At 39.7% G+C, this 21,986-nt stretch overlaps 1 long non-coding RNA gene across 1 annotated transcript in view; it reads left to right on the top strand.

Moving 5' to 3' along the window:
* Window positions 1-21,462, top strand: part of LOC137659450 (uncharacterized) — a 112,854-nt gene extending 91,392 nt beyond the window's left edge. Inside the window, exon 4 of the long non-coding RNA XR_011047538.1 lies at window positions 21,255-21,462. This is a non-coding gene — a long non-coding RNA (uncharacterized lncRNA). The remainder of the gene's footprint in view (window positions 1-21,254) is intronic.
* The last annotated feature ends 524 nt before the right edge of the window (window positions 21,463-21,986 follow it).

The raw sequence follows: 21,986 nt of genomic DNA, 5'->3' as shown, positions 1-21,986 counted from the left end.
CAGATTTATGTGTCTCACGTGACCAACATTCAACCTTTCCCTTTTCAAACACAGCCATTCTGACCAGAGTTACCTTGAAACGGATGTTCCTTCAGATTTATGTGTCTCACGTGACCAACATTCAACCTTTCCCTTTTCAAACACAGCCATTCTGACCAGAGTTACCTTGAAACGGATGTTCCTTCAGATTTATGTGTCTCACGTGACCAACATTCAACCTTTCCCTTTTCAAACACAGCCATTCTGACCAGAGTTACCTTGAAACGGATGTTCCTTCAGATTTATGTGTCTCACGTGACCAACATTCAACCTTTCCCTTTTCAAACACAGCCATTCTGACCAGAGTTACCTTGAAACGGATGTTCCTTCAGATTTATGTGTCTCACCTGACCAACATTCAACCTTTCCCTTTTCAAACACAGCCATTCTGACCAGAGTTACCTTGAAACAGATGTTCCTTCAGATTTATGTGTCTCACGTGACCAACATTCAACCTTTCCCTTTTCAAACACAGCCATTCTGACCAGAGTTACCTTGAAACTGATGTTCCTTCAGATTTATGTGTCTCACGTGACCAACATTCAACCTTTCCCTTTTCAAACACAGCCATTCTGACCAGAGTTACCTTGAAACGGATGTTCCTTCAGATTTATGTGTCTCACGTGACCAACATTCAACCTTTCCCTTTTCAAACACAGCCATTCTGACCAGAGTTACCTTGAAACGGATGTTCCTTCAGATTTATGTGTCTCACGTGACCAACATTCAACCTTTCCCTTTTCAAACACAGCCATTCTGACCAGAGTTACCTTGAAACGGATGTTCCTTCAGATTTATGTGTCTCACGTGACCAACATTCAACCTTTCCCTTTTCAAACACAGCCATTCTGACCAGAGTTACCTTGAAACGGATGTTCCTTCAGATTTATGTGTCTCACGTGACCAACATTCAACCTTTCCCTTTTCAAACACAGCCATTCTGACCAGAGTTACCTTGAAACGGATGTTCCTTCAGATTTATGTGTCTCACGTGACCAACATTCAACCTTTCCCTTTTCAAACATTGAAACAGATGTTCCTTCAGATTTATGTGTCTCACGTGACCAACATTCAACCTTTCCTTTTTCAAACACAGCCATTCTGACCAGAGCTACTTTGAAACGGATGTTCCTTCAGATTTAAGTTTCTCACGTGACCAACATTCAACCTTTCCCTTTTCAAACACAGCCATTCTGACCAGAGCTACTTTGAAACGGATGTTCCTCCAGATTTAAGTTTCTCACGTGACCAACATTCAACCTTTCCCTTTTCAAACACAGCCATTCTGACCAGAGCTACTTTGAAACGGATGTTCCTCCAGATTTAAGTTTCTCACCTGTCCAACATTCAACCTTTCCCTTTTCAAACACAGCCATTCTGACCAGAGTTTCTTTGAAACGGATGTTCCTCCAGATTTAAGTTTCTCACCTGTCCAATATTCAACCTTTCCCTTTTCAATCACAGCCATTCCGACCAGAGTTACTTTGAAACGGATGTTCCTCCAGATTTAAGTTTCTCACATGACCAACATTCAACCTTTCCCTTTTCAATTACAACCATTCCGACCAGAGTTACTTTGAAACGGATGTTCCTCCCGATTTAAGTTTCTCACATGACCAACATTCAACCTTTCCCTTTCCAATCACAGCCATTCCGACCAGAGTTACTTTGAAACGGATGTTCCTCCAGATTTAAGTTTCTCACATGACCAACATTCAACCTTTCCCTTTCCAATCACAGCCATTCCGACCAGAGTTACTTTGAAACGGATGTTCCTCCAGATTTAAGTTTCTCACATGACCAACATTCAACCTTTCCCTTTTCAAACACAGCCATTCCGACCAGAGTTACTTTGAAACGGATGTTCCTCCAGATTTAAGTTTCTCACCTGTCCAACATTCAACCTTTCCCTTTTCAAACACAGCCATTCCGACCAGAGCTACTTTGAAACGGATGTTCCTCCAGATTTAAGTTTCTCACCTGTCCAACATTCAACCTTTCCCTTTTCAAACACAGCCATGCTGACCAGAGTTTCTTTGACACGGATGTTCCTCCAGATTTAAGTTTCTCACCTGTCCAACATTCAACCTTTCCCTTTTCAAACACAGCCATTCCGACCAGAGTTACTTTGAAACGGATATTCCTCCAGATTTAAGTTTCTCACATAACCAACATTCAACCTCTCCCTTTTCAATCACAACCATTCCGACCAGAGTTACTTTGAAACGGATGTTCCTCCAGATTTAAGTTTCTCACATGACCAACATTCAACCTTTCCCTTTTCAATCACAACCATTCCGACCAGAGTTACTTTGAAACGGATGTTCCTCCAGATTTAAGTTTCTCACATGACCAACATTCAACCTTTCCCTTTTCAATCACAACCATTCCGACCAGAGTTACTTTGAAACGGATGTTCCTCCAGATTTAAGTTTCTCACATGACCAACATTCAACCTTTCCCTTTCCAATCACAGCCATTCCGACCAGAGTTACTTTGAAACGGATGTTCCTTCAGATTTAAGTTTCTCACATGACCAACATTCAACCATTCCCATTTCAATCACAACCATTCTGACCAAAGTTACTCTTAAAACATACGTTCCTTCAGACTCGAGTTTCTCACATGACCAACATTCAACCTTTCCCTTTTCAATCACAACCATTCTGATCAAAGTTACTCTAAAACATACGTTCCTTCAGACTCGAGTTTCTCACATGACCACCATTCAACCTTCGCCTTTTCAATCACAATCATTCTGACCAGAGTTACTTTGAAATATACGTTCCTTCAGACTCAAGTTTCTCACGTGACCACCATTCAACCTTCGCCTTTTCAATTACAATCATTCTGACCAGAGTTACTTTGAAACAGATGTTCCTTCAGATTTAAGTTTCTCACATTACCAACATTAAACCTTTCCCTTTCCGACCAGGGTTACTTTGAAACGGATATTCCTTCAGATTTATGTTTCTCACATGACCAACATTCAACCTTTCCCTTTTCAATCACAACCATTCTGACCAGAGTTACTTTGAAACGGATGTTCCTTCAGATTTAAGTTTCTCACATGACCAACATTCAACCTTTCCCTTTTCAATTACAACCATTCTGACCAGAGTTACTTTGAAATGGATGTTCCTTCAGATTTAAGTTTTTCACATGACCAACATTCAACCATTCTCATTTCAATCACAACCATTCTGACCAGAGTTACTTTGAAACGGATGTTCCTTCAGATTTAAGTTTCTCACATGACCAACATTCAACCTTTCCCTTTTCAATCACAGCCATTTTGACCAGAGTTACTTTGAAATGGATGTTCCTTCAGATTTAAGTTTCTCACATTACCAACATTCAACCTTTCCCTTTTCAATCACAGCCATTCTGACCAGAGTTACTTTGAAACGGATGTTCCTTCAGATTTAAGTTTCTCACATGACCAACATTCAACCTTTCCCTTTTCAATCACAGCCATTTTGACCAGAGTTACTTTGAAACGGATGTTCCTTCAGATATAAGTTTCTCACATGACCAACATTCAACCTTTCCCTTTTCAATCACAGCCATTCTGACCAGAGTTACTTTGAAACGGATGTTCCTTCAGATTTAAGTTTCTCACATGACCAACATTCCCCTTTTCAAACACAGCCATTCTTACCAGAGTTACTTTGAAACGGATGTTCCTTCAGATTTAAGTTTCTCACATGACCAACATTCAACCTTTCCCTTTTCAAACACAGCCATTCTGACCAGAGTTACTTTGAAACGGATGTTCCTTCAGATTTAAGTTTTATCACATGACCAACATTCAACCTTTCCCTTTTTAAACACAGCCATTCTGACCAGAGTTACTTTAAAACGGATGTTCCTTCAGATTCAAGTTTCTCACATGACCAACATTCAACCTTTCCCTTTTCAATCACAACCATTCTGACCAGAGTTACTTTGAAACAGATGTTCCTTCTGATTTAAGTATCTCACATGACCAACATTCAACCTTTCCATTTTCAATCACAACCATTCTGACCAGAGTTACTTTGAAACGGATGTTCCTTCAGATTTAAGTTTCTCACATGACCAACATTCAACCTTTCCCTTTTCAATCACAGCCATTCTGACCAGAGTTACCTTGAAACGGATGTTCCTTCAGATTTAAGTTTCTCACGTGACCAACATTCAACCTTTCCCTTTTTAATCGCAACTATTCTAACCAGAGTTACCTTGAAACGGATGTTCCTTCAGATTTAAGTTTCTCACGTGACCAACATTCAACCTTTCCCTTTCCAATCGCAGCCATTCTGACCAGAGTTACCTTGAAACGTATGTTCCTTCAGATTTAAGTTTCTCCCGTGACCAACATTCAACCTTTCCCTTTTCAAACACAGCCATTCTGACCAGAGTTACCTTGAAACGTATGTTCCTTCAGATTTATGTGTCTCACGTGACCAACATTCAACCTTTCCCTTTTCAAACACAGCCATTCTGACCAGAGTTACCTTGAAACGGATGTTCCTTCAGATTTATGTGTCTCACGTGACCAACATTCAACCTTTCCCTTTTCAAACACAGCCATTCTGACCAGAGTTACCTTGAAACGGATGTTCCTTCAGATTTATGTGTCTCACGTGACCAACATTCAACCTTTCCCTTTTCAAACACAGCCATTCTGACCAGAGTTACCTTGAAACGGATGTTCCTTCAGATTTATGTGTCTCACGTGACCAACATTCAACCTTTCCCTTTTCAAACACAGCCATTCTGACCAGAGTTACCTTGAAACGGATGTTCCTTCAGATTTATGTGTCTCACGTGACCAACATTCAACCTTTCCCTTTTCAAACACAGCCATTCTGACCAGAGTTACCTTGAAACGGATGTTCCTTCAGATTTATGTGTCTCACGTGACCAACATTCAACCTTTCCCTTTTCAAACACAGCCATTCTGACCAGAGTTACCTTGAAACGGATGTTCCTTCAGATTTATGTGTCTCACGTGACCAACATTCAACCTTTCCCTTTTCAAACACAGCCATTCTGACCAGAGTTACCTTGAAACGGATGTTCCTTCAGATTTATGTGTCTCACGTGACCAACATTCAACCTTTCCCTTTTCAAACACAGCCATTCTGACCAGAGTTACCTTGAAACGGATGTTCCTTCAGATTTATGTGTCTCACGTGACCAACATTCAACCTTTCCCTTTTCAAACACAGCCATTCTGACCAGAGTTACCTTGAAACGGATGTTCCTTCAGATTTGTGTCTCACGTGACCAACATTAAACCTTTCCCTTTTCAAACACAGCCATTCTGACCAGAGTTACCTTGAAACGGATGTTCCTTCAGATTTATGTGTCTCACGTGACCAACATTCAACCTTTCCCTTTTCAAACACAGCCATTCTGACCAGAGTTACTTTGAAACGGATGTTCCTTCAGATTTATGTGTCTCACGTGACCAACATTCAACCTTTCCCTTTTCAAACACAGCCATTCTGACCAGAGTTACCTTGAAACGGATGTTCCTTCAGATTTATGTGTTTCACGTGACCAACATTCAACTTTTCCCTTTTCAAAAACAGCCATTCTGACCAGAGTTACCTTGAAACGGATGTTCCTTCAGATTTAAGTTTCTCACATGACCAACATTCAACCTTTCCATTTTCAATCACAGCCATTCTGACCAGAGTTCCTGTGAAACGGATGTTCCTTCGGATTTAAGTTTCCCACATGACCAACATTCAAACTTTCCCTTTTCAAACACAACCATTCTGACCAGAGTTACTTTGAAATGGATGTTCCTTCAGATTTAAGTTTCTCACATGACCAACATTCAACTTTTCCTTTTTCAATCGCAACCATTCTGACCAGAGTTACTTTGAAACGGATGTTCCTTCAGATTTATGTTTCTCAAATGACCAACATTCAACCTTTCCCTTTTCAATCGCAACCATTCTGACCAGAGTTACCTTGAAACGGATGTTCCTTCAGATTTATGTTTCTCACATGACCAACATTCAACCTTTCCCTTTTTAATCGCAACCATTCTGACCAGAGTTACCTTGAAACGGATGTTCCTTCAGATTTAAGTTTCTCACGTGACCAACATTCAACCTTTCCCTTTTTAATCGCAACCATTCTAACCAGAGTTACCTTGAAACGGATGTTCCTTCAGATTTAAGTTTCTCACGTGACCAACATTCAACCTTTCCCTTTCCAATCGCAGCCATTCTGACCAGAGTTACCTTGAAACGTATGTTCCTTCAGATTTAAGTTTCTCCCGTGACCAACATTCAACCTTTCCCTTTCCAATCGCAGCCATTCTGACCAGAGTTACCTTGAACCGTATGTTCCTTCAGATTTATGTGTCTCCCGTGACCAACATTCAACCTTTCCCTTTCCAATCGCAGCCATTCTGACCAGAGTTACCTTGAACCGTATGTCCCTTCAGATTTATGTGTCTCACGTGACCAACATTCAACCTTTCCCTTTTCAAACACAGCCATTCTGACCAGAGTTACCTTGAAACGGATGTTCCTTCAGATTTATGTGTCTCACGTGACCAACATTCAACCTTTCCCTTTTCAAACACAGCCATTCTGACCAGAGTTACCTTGAAACGGATGTTCCTTCAGATTTATGTGTCTCACGTGACCAACATTCAACCTTTCCCTTTTCAAACACAGCCATTCTGACCAGAGTTACCTTGAAACGGATGTTCCTTCAGATTTATGTGTCTCACGTGACCAACATTCAACCTTTCCCTTTTCAAACACAGCCATTCTGACCAGAGTTACCTTGAAACGGATGTTCCTTCAGATTTATGTGTCTCACGTGACCAACATTCAACCTTTCCCTTTTCAAACACAGCCATTCTGACCAGAGTTACCTTGAAACGGATGTTCCTTCAGATTTATGTGTCTCACGTGACCAACATTCAACCTTTCCCTTTTCAAACACAGCCATTCTGACCAGAGTTACCTTGAAACGGATGTTCCTTCAGATTTATGTGTCTCACGTGACCAACATTCAACCTTTCCCTTTTCAAACACAGCCATTCTGACCAGAGTTACCTTGAAACGGATGTTCCTTCAGATTTATGTGTCTCACGTGACCAACATTCAACCTTTCCCTTTTCAAACACAGCCATTCTGACCAGAGTTACCTTGAAACGGATGTTCCTTCAGATTTATGTGTCTCACGTGACCAACATTCAACCTTTCCCTTTTCAAACACAGCCATTCTGACCAGAGTTACCTTGAAACGGATGTTCCTTCAGATTTATGTGTCTCACGTGACCAACATTCAACCTTTCCCTTTTCAAACACAGCCATTCTGACCAGAGTTACCTTGAAACGGATGTTCCTTCAGATTTATGTGTCTCACGTGACCAACATTCAACCTTTCCCTTTTCAAACACAGCCATTCTGACCAGAGTTACCTTGAAACGGATGTTCCTTCAGATTTATGTGTCTCACGTGACCAACATTCAACCTTTCCCTTTTCAAACACAGCCATTCTGACCAGAGTTACCTTGAAACGGATGTTCCTTCAGATTTATGTGTCTCACGTGACCAACATTCAACCTTTCCCTTTTCAAACACAGCCATTCTGACCAGAGTTACCTTGAAACGGATGTTCCTTCAGATTTATGTGTCTCACGTGACCAACATTCAACCTTTCCCTTTTCAAACATTGAAACAGATGTTCCTTCAGATATATGTGTCTCACGTGACCAACATTCAACCTTTCCTTTTTCAAACACAGCCATTCTGACCAGAGTTACTTTGAAACGGATGTTCCTTCAGATTTAAGTTTCTCACGTGACCAACATTCAACCTTTCCCTTTTCAAACAGCCATTTTGACCAGAGCTACTTTGAAACGGATGTTCCTTCAGATTTAAGTTTCTCACGTGACCAACATTCAACCTTTCCCTTTTCAAACACAGCCATTCTGACCAGAGCTACTTTGAAATGGATGTTCCTCCAGATTTAAGTTTCTCACCTGTCCAACATTCAACCTTTCCCTTTTCAAACACAGCCATTCTGACCAGAGCTACTTTGAAACGGATGTTCCTCCAGATTTAAGTTTCTCACCTGTCCAACATTCAACCTTTCCCTTTTCAAACAGAGCCATTCTGACCAGAGTTTCTTTGAAACGGATGTTCTTCCAGATTTAAGTTTCTCACCTGTCCAACATTCAACCTTTCCCTTTTCAATCACAGCCATTCTGACCAGAGTTACTTTGAAACGGATGTTCCTCCAGATTTAAGTTTCTCACATGACCAACATTCAACCTTTCCCTTTTCAATTACAACCAATCCGACCAGAGTTACTTTGAAACGGATGTTCCTCCAGATTTAAGTTTCTCACATGACCAACATTCAACCTTTCCCTTTCCAATCACAGCCATTCCGACCAGAGTTACTTTGAAAAGGATGTTCCTCCAGATTTAAGTTTCTCACATGACCAACATTCAACCTTTCCCTTTCCAATCACAGCCATTCCGACCAGAGTTACTTTGAAACGGATGTTCCTCCAGATTTAAGTTTCTCACATGACCAACATTCAACCTTTCCCTTTTCAAACACAGCCATTCCGACCAGAGTTACTTTGAAACGGATGTTCCTCCAGATTTAAGTTTCTCACCTGTCCAACATTCAACCTTTCCCTTTTCAAACACAGCCATTCTGACCAGAGCTACTTTGAAACGGATGTTCCTCCAGATTTAAGTTTCTCACCTGTCCAACATTCAACCTTTCCCTTTTCAAACACAGCCATGCTGACCAGAGTTTCTTTGAAACGGATGTTCCTCCAGATTTAAGTTTCTCACCTGTCCAACATTCAACCTTTCCCTTTTCAAACACAGCCATTCCGACCAGAGTTACTTTGAAATGGATATTCCTCCAGATTTAAGTTTCTCACATAACCAACATTCAACCTCTCCCTTTTCAATCACAACCATTCCGACCAGAGTTACTTTGAAACGGATGTTCCTCCAGATTTAAGTTTCTCACATGACCAACATTCAACCTTTCCCTTTTCAATCACAACCATTCCGACCAGAGTTACTTTGAAACGGATGTTCCTTCAGATTTAAGTTTCTCACATGACCAACATTCAACCTTTCCCTTTTCAATCACAGCCATTTTGACCAGAGTTACTTTGAAATGGATGTTCCTTCAGATTTAAGTTTCTCACATGACCAACATTCAACCTTTCCCTTTTCAATCACAGCCATTCTGACCAGAGTTACTTTGAAACGGATGTTCCTTCAGATTTAAGTTTCTCACATGACCAACATTCAACCTTTCCCTTTTCAATCACAGCCATTTTGACCAGAGTTACTTTGAAACGGATGTTCCTTCAGATATAAGTTTCTCACATGACCAACATTCAACCTTTCCCTTTTCAATCACAGCCATTCTGACCAGAGTTACTTTGAAACGGATGTTCCTTCAGATTTAAGTTTCTCACATGACCAACATTCCCCTTTTCAAACACAGCCATTCTTACCAGAGTTACTTTAAACCGGATGTTCCTTCAGATTTAAGTTTCTCACATGACCAACATTCAACCTTTCCCTTTTCAAACACAGCCATTCTGACCAGAGTTACTTTGAAACGGATGTTCCTTCAGATTTAAGTTTTATCACATGACCAACATTCAACCTTTCCCTTTTTAAACACAGCCATTCTGACCAGAGTTACTTTAAAACGGATGTTCCTTCAGATTTAAGTTTTATCACATGACCAACATTCAACCTTTCCCTTTTCAATCACAACCATTCTGACCAGAGTTACTTTGAAACAGATGTTCCTTCTGATTTAAGTATCTCACATGACCAACATTCAACCTTTCCATTTTCAATCACAACCATTCTGACCAGAGTTACTTTGAAACGGATGTTCCTTCAGATTTAAGTTTCTCACATGACCAACATTCAACCTTTCCCTTTTCAATCACAGCCATTCTGACCAGAGTTACCTTGAAACGGATGTTCCTTCAGATTTAAGTTTCTCACGTGACCAACATTCAACCTTTCCCTTTTTAATCGCAACTATTCTAACCAGAGTTACCTTGAAACGGATGTTCCTTCAGATTTAAGTTTCTCACGTGACCAACATTCAACCTTTCCCTTTCCAATCGCAGCCATTCTGACCAGAGTTACCTTGAAACGTATGTTCCTTCAGATTTAAGTTTCTCCCGTGACCAACATTCAACCTTTCCCTTTTCAAACACAGCCATTCTGACCAGAGTTACCTTGAAACGTATGTTCCTTCAGATTTATGTGTCTCACGTGACCAACATTCAACCTTTCCCTTTTCAAACACAGCCATTCTGACCAGAGTTACCTTGAAACGGATGTTCCTTCAGATTTATGTGTCTCACGTGACCAACATTCAACCTTTCCCTTTTCAAACACAGCCATTCTGACCAGAGTTACCTTGAAACGGATGTTCCTTCAGATTTATGTGTCTCACGTGACCAACATTCAACCTTTCCCTTTTCAAACACAGCCATTCTGACCAGAGTTACCTTGAAACGGATGTTCCTTCAGATTTATGTGTCTCACGTGACCAACATTCAACCTTTCCCTTTTCAAACACAGCCATTCTGACCAGAGTTACCTTGAAACGGATGTTCCTTCAGATTTATGTGTCTCACGTGACCAACATTCAACCTTTCCCTTTTCAAATACAGCCATTCTGACCAGAGTTACCTTGAAACGGATGTTCCTTCAGATTTATGTGTCTCACGTGACCAACATTCAACCTTTCCCTTTTCAAACACAGCCATTCTGACCAGAGTTACCTTGAAACGGATTTTCCTTCAGATTTATGTGTCTCACGTGACCAACATTCAACCTTTCCCTTTTCAAACACAGCCATTCTGACCAGAGTTACCTTGAAACGGATGTTCCTTCAGATTTATGTGTCTCACGTGACCAACATTCAACCTTTCCCTTTTCAAACACAGCCATTCTGACCAGAGTTACCTTGAAACGGATGTTCCTTCAGATTTGTGTCTCACGTGACCAACATTAAACCTTTCCCTTTTCAAACACAGCCATTCTGACCAGAGTTACCTTGAAACGGATGTTCCTTCAGATTTATGTGTCTCACGTGACCAACATTCAACCTTTCCCTTTTCAAACACAGCCATTCTGACCAGAGTTACTTTGAAACGGATGTTCCTTCAGATTTATGTGTCTCACGTGACCAACATTCAACCTTTCCCTTTTCAAACACAGCCATTCTGACCAGAGTTACCTTGAAACGGATGTTCCTTCAGATTTATGTTTCACGTGACCAACATTCAACTTTTCCCTTTTCAAAAACAGCCATTCTGACCAGAGTTACCTTGAAACGGATGTTCCTTCAGATTTAAGTTTCTCACATGACCAACATTCAACCTTTCCATTTTCAATCACAGCCATTCTGACCAGAGTTCCTGTGAAACGGATGTTCCTTCGGATTTAAGTTTCCCACATGACCAACATTCAAACTTTCCCTTTTCAAACACAACCATTCTGACCAGAGTTACTTTGAAATGGATGTTCCTTCAGATTTAAGTTTCTCACATGACCAACATTCAACTTTTCCTTTTTCAATCGCAACCATTCTGACCAGAGTTACTTTGAAACGGATGTTCCTTCAGATTTATGTTTCTCAAATGACCAACATTCAACCTTTCCCTTTTCAATCGCAACCATTCTGACCAGAGTTACCTTGAAACGGATGTTCCTTCAGATTTATGTTTCTCACATGACCAACATTCAACCTTTCCCTTTTTAATCGCAACCATTCTGACCAGAGTTACCTTGAAACGGATGTTCCTTCAGATTTAAGTTTCTCACGTGACCAACATTCAACCTTTCCCTTTTTAATCGCAACCATTCTAACCAGAGTTACCTTGAAACGGATGTTCCTTCAGATTTAAGTTTCTCACGTGACCAACATTCAACCTTTCCCTTTCCAATCGCAGCCATTCTGACCAGAGTTACCTTGAAACGGATGTTCCTTCAGATTTAAGTTTCTCCCGTGACCAACATTCAACCTTTCCCTTTCCAATCGCAGCCATTCTGACCAGAGTTACCTTGAACCGTATGTTCCTTCAGATTTATGTGTTTCACGTGACCAACATTCAACCTTTCCCTTTCCAATCGCAGCCATTCTGACCAGAGTTACCTTGAACCGTATGTTCCTTCAGATTTATGTGTCTCACGTGACCAACATTCAACCTTTCCCTTTTCAAACACAGCCATTCTGACCAGAGTTACCTTGAAACGGATGTTCCTTCAGATTTATGTGTCTCACGTGACCAACATTCAACCTTTCCCTTTTCAAACACAGCCATTCTGACCAGAGTTACCTTGAAACGGATGTTCCTTCAGATTTATGTGTCTCACGTGACCAACATTCAACCTTTCCCTTTTCAAACACAGCCATTCTGACCAGAGTTACCTTGAAACGGATGTTCCTTCAGATTTATGTGTCTCACGTGACCAACATTCAACCTTTCCCTTTTCAAACACAGCCATTCTGACCAGAGTTACCTTGAAACGGATGTTCCTTCAGATTTATGTGTCTCACGTGACCAACATTCAACCTTTCCCTTTTCAAACACAGCCATTCTGACCAGAGTTACCTTGAAACGGATGTTCCTTCAGATTTATGTGTCTCACGTGACCAACATTCAACCTTTCCCTTTTCAAACACAGCCATTCTGACCAGAGTTACCTTGAAACGGATGTTCCTTCAGATTTATGTGTCTCACGTGACCAACATTCAACCTTTCCCTTTTCAAACACAGCCATTCTGACCAGAGTTACCTTGAAACGGATGTTCCTTCAGATTTATGTGTCTCACGTGACCAACATTCAACCTTTCCCTTTTCAAACACAGCCATTCTGACCAGAGTTACCTTGAAACGGATGTTCCTTCAGATTTATGTGTCTCACGTGACCAACATTCAACCTTTCCCTTTTCAAACACAGCCATTCTGACCAGAGTTACCTTGAAACGGATGTTCCTTCAGATTTATGTGTCTCACGTGACCAACATTCAACCTTTCCCTTTTCAAACACAGCCATTCAGACCAGAGTTACCTTGAAACGGATGTTCCTTCAGATTTATGTGTCTCACGTGACCAACATTCAACCTTTCCCTTTTCAAACACAGCCATTTTGACCAGAGTTACCTTGAAACGGATGTTCCTTCAGATTTATGTGTCTCACGTGACCAACATTCAACCTTTCCCTTTTCAAACACAGCCATTCTGACCAGAGTTACCTTGAAACGGATGTTCCTTCAGATTTATGTGTCTCACGTGACCAACATTCAACCTTTCCCTTTTCAAACACAGCCATTCTGACCAGAGTTACCTTGAAACGGATGTTCCTTCAGATTTATGTGTCTCACGTGACCAACATTCAACCTTTCCCTTTTCAAACATTGAAACAGATGTTCCTTCAGATATATGTGTCTCACGTGACCAACATTCAACCTTTCCTTTTTCAAACACAGCCATTCTGACCAGAGCTACTTTGAAACGGATGTTCCTTCAGATTTAAGTTTCTCACGTGACCAACATTCAACCTTTCCCTTTTCAAACAGCCATTTTGACCAGAGCTACTTTGAAACGGATGTTCCTTCAGATTTAAGTTTCTCACGTGACCAACATTCAACCTTTCCCTTTTCAAACACAGCCATTCTGACCAGAGCTACTTTGAAATGGATGTTCCTCCAGATTTAAGTTTCTCACCTGTCCAACATTCAACCTTTCCCTTTTCAAACACAGCCATTCTGACCAGAGCTACTTTGAAACGGATGTTCCTCCAGATTTAAGTTTCTCACCTGTCCAACATTCAACCTTTCCCTTTTCAAACACATCCATTCTGACCAGAGTTTCTTTGAAACGGATGTTCTTCCAGATTTAAGTTTCTCACCTGTCCAACATTCAACCTTTCCCTTTTCAATCACAGCCATTCTGACCAGAGTTACTTTGAAACGGATGTTCCTCCAGATTTAAGTTTCTCACATGACCAACATTCAACCTTTCCCTTTTCAATTACAACCAATCCGACCAGAGTTACTTTGAAACGGATGTTCCTCCAGATTTAAGTTTCTCACATGACCAACATTCAACCTTTCCCTTTCCAATCACAGCCATTCCGACCAGAGTTACTTTGAAACGGATGTTCCTCCAGATTTAAGTTTCTCACATGACCAACATTCAACCTTTCCCTTTCCAATCACAGCCATTCCGACCAGAGTTACTTTGAAACGGATGTTCCTCCAGATTTAAGTTTCTCACATGACCAACATTCAACCTTTCCCTTTTCAAACACAGCCATTCCGACCAGAGTTACTTTGAAACGGATGTTCCTCCAGATTTAAGTTTCTCACCTGTCCAACATTCAACCTTTCCCTTTTCAAACACAGCCATTCTGACCAGAGCTACTTTGAAACGGATGTTCCTCCAGATTTAAGTTTCTCACCTGTCCAACATTCAACCTTTCCCTTTTCAAACACAGCCATGCTGACCAGAGTTTCTTTGAAACGGATGTTCCTCCAGATTTAAGTTTCTCACCTGTCCAACATTCAACCTTTCCCTTTTCAAACACAGCCATTCCGACCAGAGTTACTTTGAAATGGATATTCCTCCAGATTTAAGTTTCTCACATAACCAACATTCAACCTCTCCCTTTTCAATCACAACCATTCCGACCAGAGTTACTTTGAAACGGATGTTCCTCCAGATTTAAGTTTCTCACATGACCAACATTCAACCTTTCCCTTTTCAATCACAACCATTCCGACCAGAGTTACTTTGAAACGGATGTTCCTCCAGATTTAAGTTTCTCACATGACCAACATTCAACCTTTCCCTTTTCAATCACAACCATTCCGACCAGAGTTACTTTGAAACGGATGTTCCTCCAGATTTAAGTTTCTCACATGACCAACATTCAACCTTTCCCTTTTCAATCACAACCATTCCGACCAGAGTTACTTTGAAACGGATGTTCCTCCAGATTTAAGTTTCTCACATGACCAACATTCAACCTTTCCCTTTCCAATCACAGCCATTCCGACCAGAGTTACTTTGAAACGGATGTTCCTCCAGATTTAAGTTTCTCACATGACCAACATTCAACCTTTCCCTTTCCAATCACAGCCATTCCGACCAGAGTTACTTTGAAACGGATGTTCCTTCAGATTTAAGCTTCTCACATGACCAACATTCAACCATTCCCATTTCAATCACAACCATTCTGACCAAAGTTACTCTTAAAACATACGTTCCTTCAGACTCGAGTTTCTCACATGACCAACATTCAACCTTTCCCTTTTCAATCACAACCATTCTGATCAAAGTTACTCTAAAACATATGTTCCTTCAGACTCGAGTTTTTCACATGACCACCATTCAACCTTCGCCTTTTCAATCACAATCATTCTGACCAAAGTTACTTTGAAACATACGTTCCTTCAGACTCAAGTTTCTCACGTGACCACCATTCAACCTTCGCCTTTTCAATTACAATCATTCTGACCAGAGTTACTTTGAAACAGATGTTCCTTCAGATTTAAGTTTCTCACATTACCAACATTAAACCTTTCCCTTTCCGACCAGGGTTACTTTGAAACGGATATTCCTTCAGATTTATGTTTCTCACATGACCAACATTCAACCTTTCCCTTTTCAATCACAACCATTCTGACCAGAGTTACTTTGAAATGGATGTTCCTTCAGATTTAAGTTTTTCATATGACCAACATTCAACCATTCCCATTTCAATCACAACCATTCTGACCAGAGTTACTTTGAAACGGATGTTCCTTCAGATTTAAGTTTCTCACATGACCAACATTCAACCTTTCCCTTTTCAATCACAGCCATTTTGACCAGAGTTACTTTGAAATGGATGTTCCTTCAGATTTAAGTTTCTCACATGACCAACATTCAACCTTTCCCTTTTCAATCACAGCCATTCTGACCAGAGTTACTTTGAAACGGATGTTCCTTCAGATTTAAGTTTCTCACATGACCAACATTCAACCTTTCCCTTTTCAATCACAGCCATTTTGACCAGAGTTACTTTGAAACGGATGTTCCTTCAGATATAAGTTTCTCACATGACCAACATTCAACCTTTCCCTTTTCAATCACAGCCATTCTGACCAGAGTTACTTTGAAACGGATGTTCCTTCAGATTTAAGTTTCTCACATGACCAACATTCCCCTTTTCAAACACAGCCATTCTTACCAGAGTTACTTTGAAACGGATGTTCCTTCAGATTTAAGTTTCTCACATGACCAACATTCAACCTTTCCCTTTTCAAACACAGCCATTCTGACCAGAGTTACTTTGAAACTGATGTTCCTTCAGATTTAAGTTTTATCACATGACCAACATTCAACCTTTCCCTTTTTAAACACAGCCATTCTGACCAGAGTTACTTTAAAACGGATGTTCCTTCAGATTCAAGTTTCTCACATGACCAACATTCAACCTTTCCCTTTTCAATCACAACCATTCTGACCAGAGATACTTTGAAACAGATGTTCCTTCTGATTTAAGTATCTCACATGACCACCATTCAACCTTTCCCTTTTCAATCACAACCATTCTGACCAAAGTTACTCTTAAAACATACGTTCCTTCAGACTCGAGTTTTTCACATGACCAACATTCAACCTTTCCCTTTTCAATCACAACCATTCTGACAAAAGTTACTCTTAAAACATACGTTCCTTCAGACTCGAGTTTCTCACATGACCACCATTCAACCTTTCCCTTTTCAATCACAACCATTCTGACCAAAGTTACTCTAAAACTTACGTTCCTTCAGACTCAAGTTTCTCACATGACCACCATTCAACCTTCGCCTTTTCAATCACAATCATTCTGACCAAAGTTACTTTGAAACAGATGTTCCTTCAGATTTAAGTTTCTCACATTACCACCATTCAACCTTTCCCTTTTCAATCACAGCCATTCTGACCAAAGTTACTTTGAAATGGATGTTCCTTCAGATTTATGCTTCTCACATGACCACCATTCAACCTTTCCCTTTTCAATCACAACCATTCTGACCAGAGTTACTTTGAAACGGATGTTCCTTCAGATTTAAGTTTCTCACATGACCAACATTCAACCTTTCCCTTTTCAATCACAACCATTCTGACCAGAGTTACTTTGAAACGGATGTTCCTTCAGTTTTAAGTTTCTCACATGACCAAAATTCAACCTTTCCCTTTTCAATCACAACCATTCTGACGAGAGTTACTTTGTAACGGATGTTCCTTCAGATTTAAGTTTCTCACATGACCAACATTCAACCTTTCCCTTTTCAATCACAACCATTCTGACCAGAGTTACTTTGAAACGGATGTTCCTTCAGATTTAAGTTTCTCACATGACCAACATTCAACCTTTCCCTTTCCAATCACAACCATTCTGACCAGAGTTACTTTGAAACGGGTGTTCCTTCAGATTTATGTTTCTCACATGACCAACATTCAACCTTTCCCTTTCCAATCACAACCATTCTGACCAGAGTTACTTTGAAACGGATGTTCCTTCAGATTTAAGTTTCTCACATGACCAACATTCAACCTTTCCCTTTTCAATCACAGCCATTCTGACCAGAGTTACTTTGAAACGGATGTTCCTTCAGATTTAAGTTTCTCACATGACCAACATTCAACCTTTCCCTTTTCAATCACAACCATTCTGACCAGAGTTACTTTGAAACGGGTGTTCCTTCAGATTTATGTTTCTCACATGACCAACATTCAACCTTTCCCTTTCCAATCACAACCATTCTGACCAGAGTTACTTTGAAACGGATGTTCCTTCAGATTTAAGTTTCTCACATGACCAACATTCAACCTTTCCCTTTCCAATCACAGCCATTCTGACCAGAGTTACTTTGAAACGGATGTTCCTTCAGATTTAAGTTTCTCACATGACCAACATTCAACCTTTCCCTTTCCAATCACAGCCATTCTGACCAGAGTTACTTTGAAACGGATGTTCCTTCAGATTTAAATTTCTCACATGACCAACATTCAACCTTTCCCTTTCCAATCACAGCCATTCTGACCAGAGTTACTTTGAAACGGATGTTCCTTCAGATTTAAGTTTCTCACATGACCAACATTCAACCTTTCCCTTTCCAATCACAGCCATTCTGACCAGAGTTACTTTGAAACGGATGTTCCTTCAGATTTAAGTTTCTCACATGACCAACATTCAACCTTTCCCTTTTCAAACACAGCCATTCTGACCAGAGTTACTTTGAAACGGATGTTCCTTCAGATTTAAGTTTCTCACATGACCAACATTCAACCTTTCCCTTTCCAATCACAACCATTCTGACCAGAGTTACTTTGAAACGGATGTTCCTTCAGATATAAGTTTCTCACATGACCAACATTCAACCTTTCCCTTTCCAATCACAGCCACTCTGACCAGAGTTACTTTGAAACGGATGTTCCTTCAGATTTAAGTTTCTCACATGACCAACATTCAACCTTTCCCTTTCCAATCACAGCCATTCTGACCAGAGTTACTTTGAAACGGATGTTCCTTCAGATTTAAGTTTCTCACATGACCAACATTCAACCTTTCCCTTTCCAATCACAGCCACTCTGACCAGAGTTACTTTGAAACGGATGTTCCTTCAGATTTAAGTTTCTCACATGACCAACATTCAACCTTTCCCTTTCCAATCACAGCCATTCTGACCAGAGTTACTTTGAAACGGATGTTCCTTCAGATTTAAGTTTCTCACATGACCAACATTCAACCTTTCCCTTTCCAATCACAGCCATTCTGACCAGAGTTACTTTGAAACGGATGTTCCTTCAGATTTAAGTTTCTCACATGACCAACATTCAACCTTTCCCTTTTCAATCACAGCCACTCTGACCAGAGTTACTTTGAAACGGATGTTCCTTCAGATTTAAGTTTCTCACATGACCAACATTCAACCTTTCCCTTTCCAATCACAGCCATTCTGACCAGAGTTACTTTGAAACGGATGTTCCTTCAGATTTAAGTTTCTCACATGACCAACATTCAACCTTTCCCTTTCCAATCACAGCCATTCTGACCAGAGTTACTTTGAAACGGATGTTCCATCAGATTTAAGTTTTTCACATGACCAACATTCAACCTTTCCCTTTTCAAACACAGCCATTCTGACCAGAGTTACTTTGAAACGGATGTTCCTTCAGATTTAAGTTTCTCACATGACCAACATTCAACCTTTCCCTTTTCAATCACAGCTATTCTGACCAGAGTTACTTTGAAACGGATGTTCCTTCAGATTTAAGTTTCTCACATGACCAACATTCAACCTTTCCCTTTTCAAACACAGCCATTCTGACCAGAGTTACTTTGAAACGGATGTTCCTTCAGATTTAAGTTTCTCACATGACCAACATTCAACCTTTCCCTTTTCAATCACAACCATTCTGACCAGAGTTACTTTGAAACGGATGTTCCTTCTGATTTAAGTTTCTCACATGACCACCATTCAACATTTCCCTTTTCAATCACAACCATTCTGACCAAAGTTACTCTTAAAACATACGTTCCTTCAGACTCGAGTTTCTCACATGACCACCATTCAACCTTTCCCTTTTCAATCACAACCATTCTGACCAAAGTTACTCTAAAACATACGTTCCTTCAGACTCAAGTTTCTCACATGACCACCATTCAACCTTCGCCTTTTCAATCACAACTATTCTGACCAGAGTTACTTTGAAACAGATGTTCCTTCAGATTTAAGTTTCTCACATGACCACCATTCAACCTTTCCCTTTTCAATCACAACCATTCTGACCAAAGTGACTTTGAAACAGATGTTCATTCAGACTCAAGTTTCTCACATGACCACCATTCAACCTTTCCCTTTTCGATCACAACCATTCTGACCAAAGTTACTCTAAAACATACGTTCCTTCAGACTCAAGTTTCTCACATGACCAACATTCAACCTTTCCCTTTTCAATCACCTTTTTGCAGAGGTCGATCACCTACAAATATATTAAAACTCTAATTCACCTTCCCTCCATTCTTCTCTATTCACAGCATCATCCAATTAGTGTTCTTCCTTCGTTTCATTTCCATGCACCATCCTTGCATTTCAGGTAACTTCAACATTACTTCGTCCATTTTTGTAGTAAATAGAAATTGACACAGTTCAAAATACAACTAATAATAATCTTAAATTCTCCTGAAACATTTACCACCGACTTCACCCTAAATATAAGTACATTCTGGCACACTATTCTATCTTATTTCTCTTCCTCTTGTTTTGTTAAAGTTTTTTTTATAGTTTATACAAATGTTACTGTTCTTAAGATATTCTATTTTTTTCTTGTTTCCTTTCGTCACTGGGCTATTTTCTGTGCTGGAGCCCTTGGGCTTATAGCATCCTGCTAGGGTTGTAGCTTAGCAAGTAATGATGATATTAACCACATACATACATCTATAGTATCACAAGTGAGATACAGTATAAGACCTTACTTTTTCCATTATAGACTGTAGTTAATATTTATATAGAAATTTTAATTGGCAATTCATATAGAAATTTTAATTGGCAATTTATATTCAATTCCAAATGCAGTAAAATTGTTACTATTTTCAGTACCATATTTTGCACATCGTCGTTCAGTCACACCATAAACGTTTTTCGCATGAATCATGGATTTTTCATATAAATTCTATTCATCACATTCATGTGTAATAGGCTGGTTGTCTCGTTATTTAAAGCATAAACAATTATCTTTCTTTATTCTCTAATAAGTATAAAATCTCAATATATTTTTTATTCCTGAATTTTGTCATATTTGGATATTTTATTCCTATACTGCACAATGAATTTTTTACTTTGCCAAACTATTACATCATCTTACATAATTCAATTGATCTAAAATTTCGTGTCCATCTTCTAAAATTTCGTGTCCATAGCAACAAGTAATTTATCAGTTTCACTTGGCTAATAATTTTGAATCTCATTTTATATGCTTCAAGTAAATGCATGTATAACTATTCCAGTCCATTTGCCTATTTTGCATATATGAGTCCCACTTTTGTAAGTTTCTTGTATATATGCTTTGATAACTTTTCCAGTTTCCTTTGGCGAATTCCCATTTTCTATGTTTCAAGTACATGTATAACTTTCCAGAACTGGCTGAAATCCTGGCGCTTCCAGCAGCAGATTGGGGTACACCTGGAAAAGGGTAACACGCATTGCCCCCTCCTCCGGCCAGTACTGGAGGAGTCTGGAACCAGCCCTAGACCATCACCAGTGAGGAGGGACCTGGTAGCTCATTCGTTCCTGGTACTAAAAGGTCTGCAAACTTCTTTAAAAAATGGAAAACAAAATAGCTAAAGGCAACTCGAGAGGCTAAAATTGACTACTCATTGAACTCTTAAGACCGTTTTTATGCTGTGTCTGTGAGAAACCTTCAAATAAAATAATCCTGTGAACCAATACTTCTATTTTTTTAATACACCCCTTTTTTGTAATTTGTGGTTTTGAAATGAGACATGTTTTGGTTTTTCATTTTTCTTATTGAAAATTTCATTTTTCTTATTGAAAAAGAACATGAACATTGGAATACAGAGTTGTCAGGCAAAATTGAATAACCCAAAAGATTTAGGGCCAAAGCAAGCAAAAAAAAAAAAGCAGGACTTAAACAATGAAATACACAAAAGTTGACAGGCCAATGAAATACACAAAAGTTGACAGGCCATTTTTATACATAATGGAAAACTTCACTTCACTGCCAGAAAACAATGAAATACACAAAAGTTGACAGGCCAATGAAATACACAAAAGTTGACAGGCCATTTTTATACATAATGGAAAACTTCACTTCACTGCCAGAAAACAGCCTAAGCACCAAAAAAAAAA

Source organism: Palaemon carinicauda, chromosome 20 (assembly GCF_036898095.1).
Source record: "Palaemon carinicauda isolate YSFRI2023 chromosome 20, ASM3689809v2, whole genome shotgun sequence".
Taxonomy (NCBI): Eukaryota; Metazoa; Arthropoda; class Malacostraca; order Decapoda; family Palaemonidae; genus Palaemon; species Palaemon carinicauda.
Note: the sequence above shows the minus strand (reverse complement) of the source record. Positions and strands in the feature narration are given on the sequence as shown.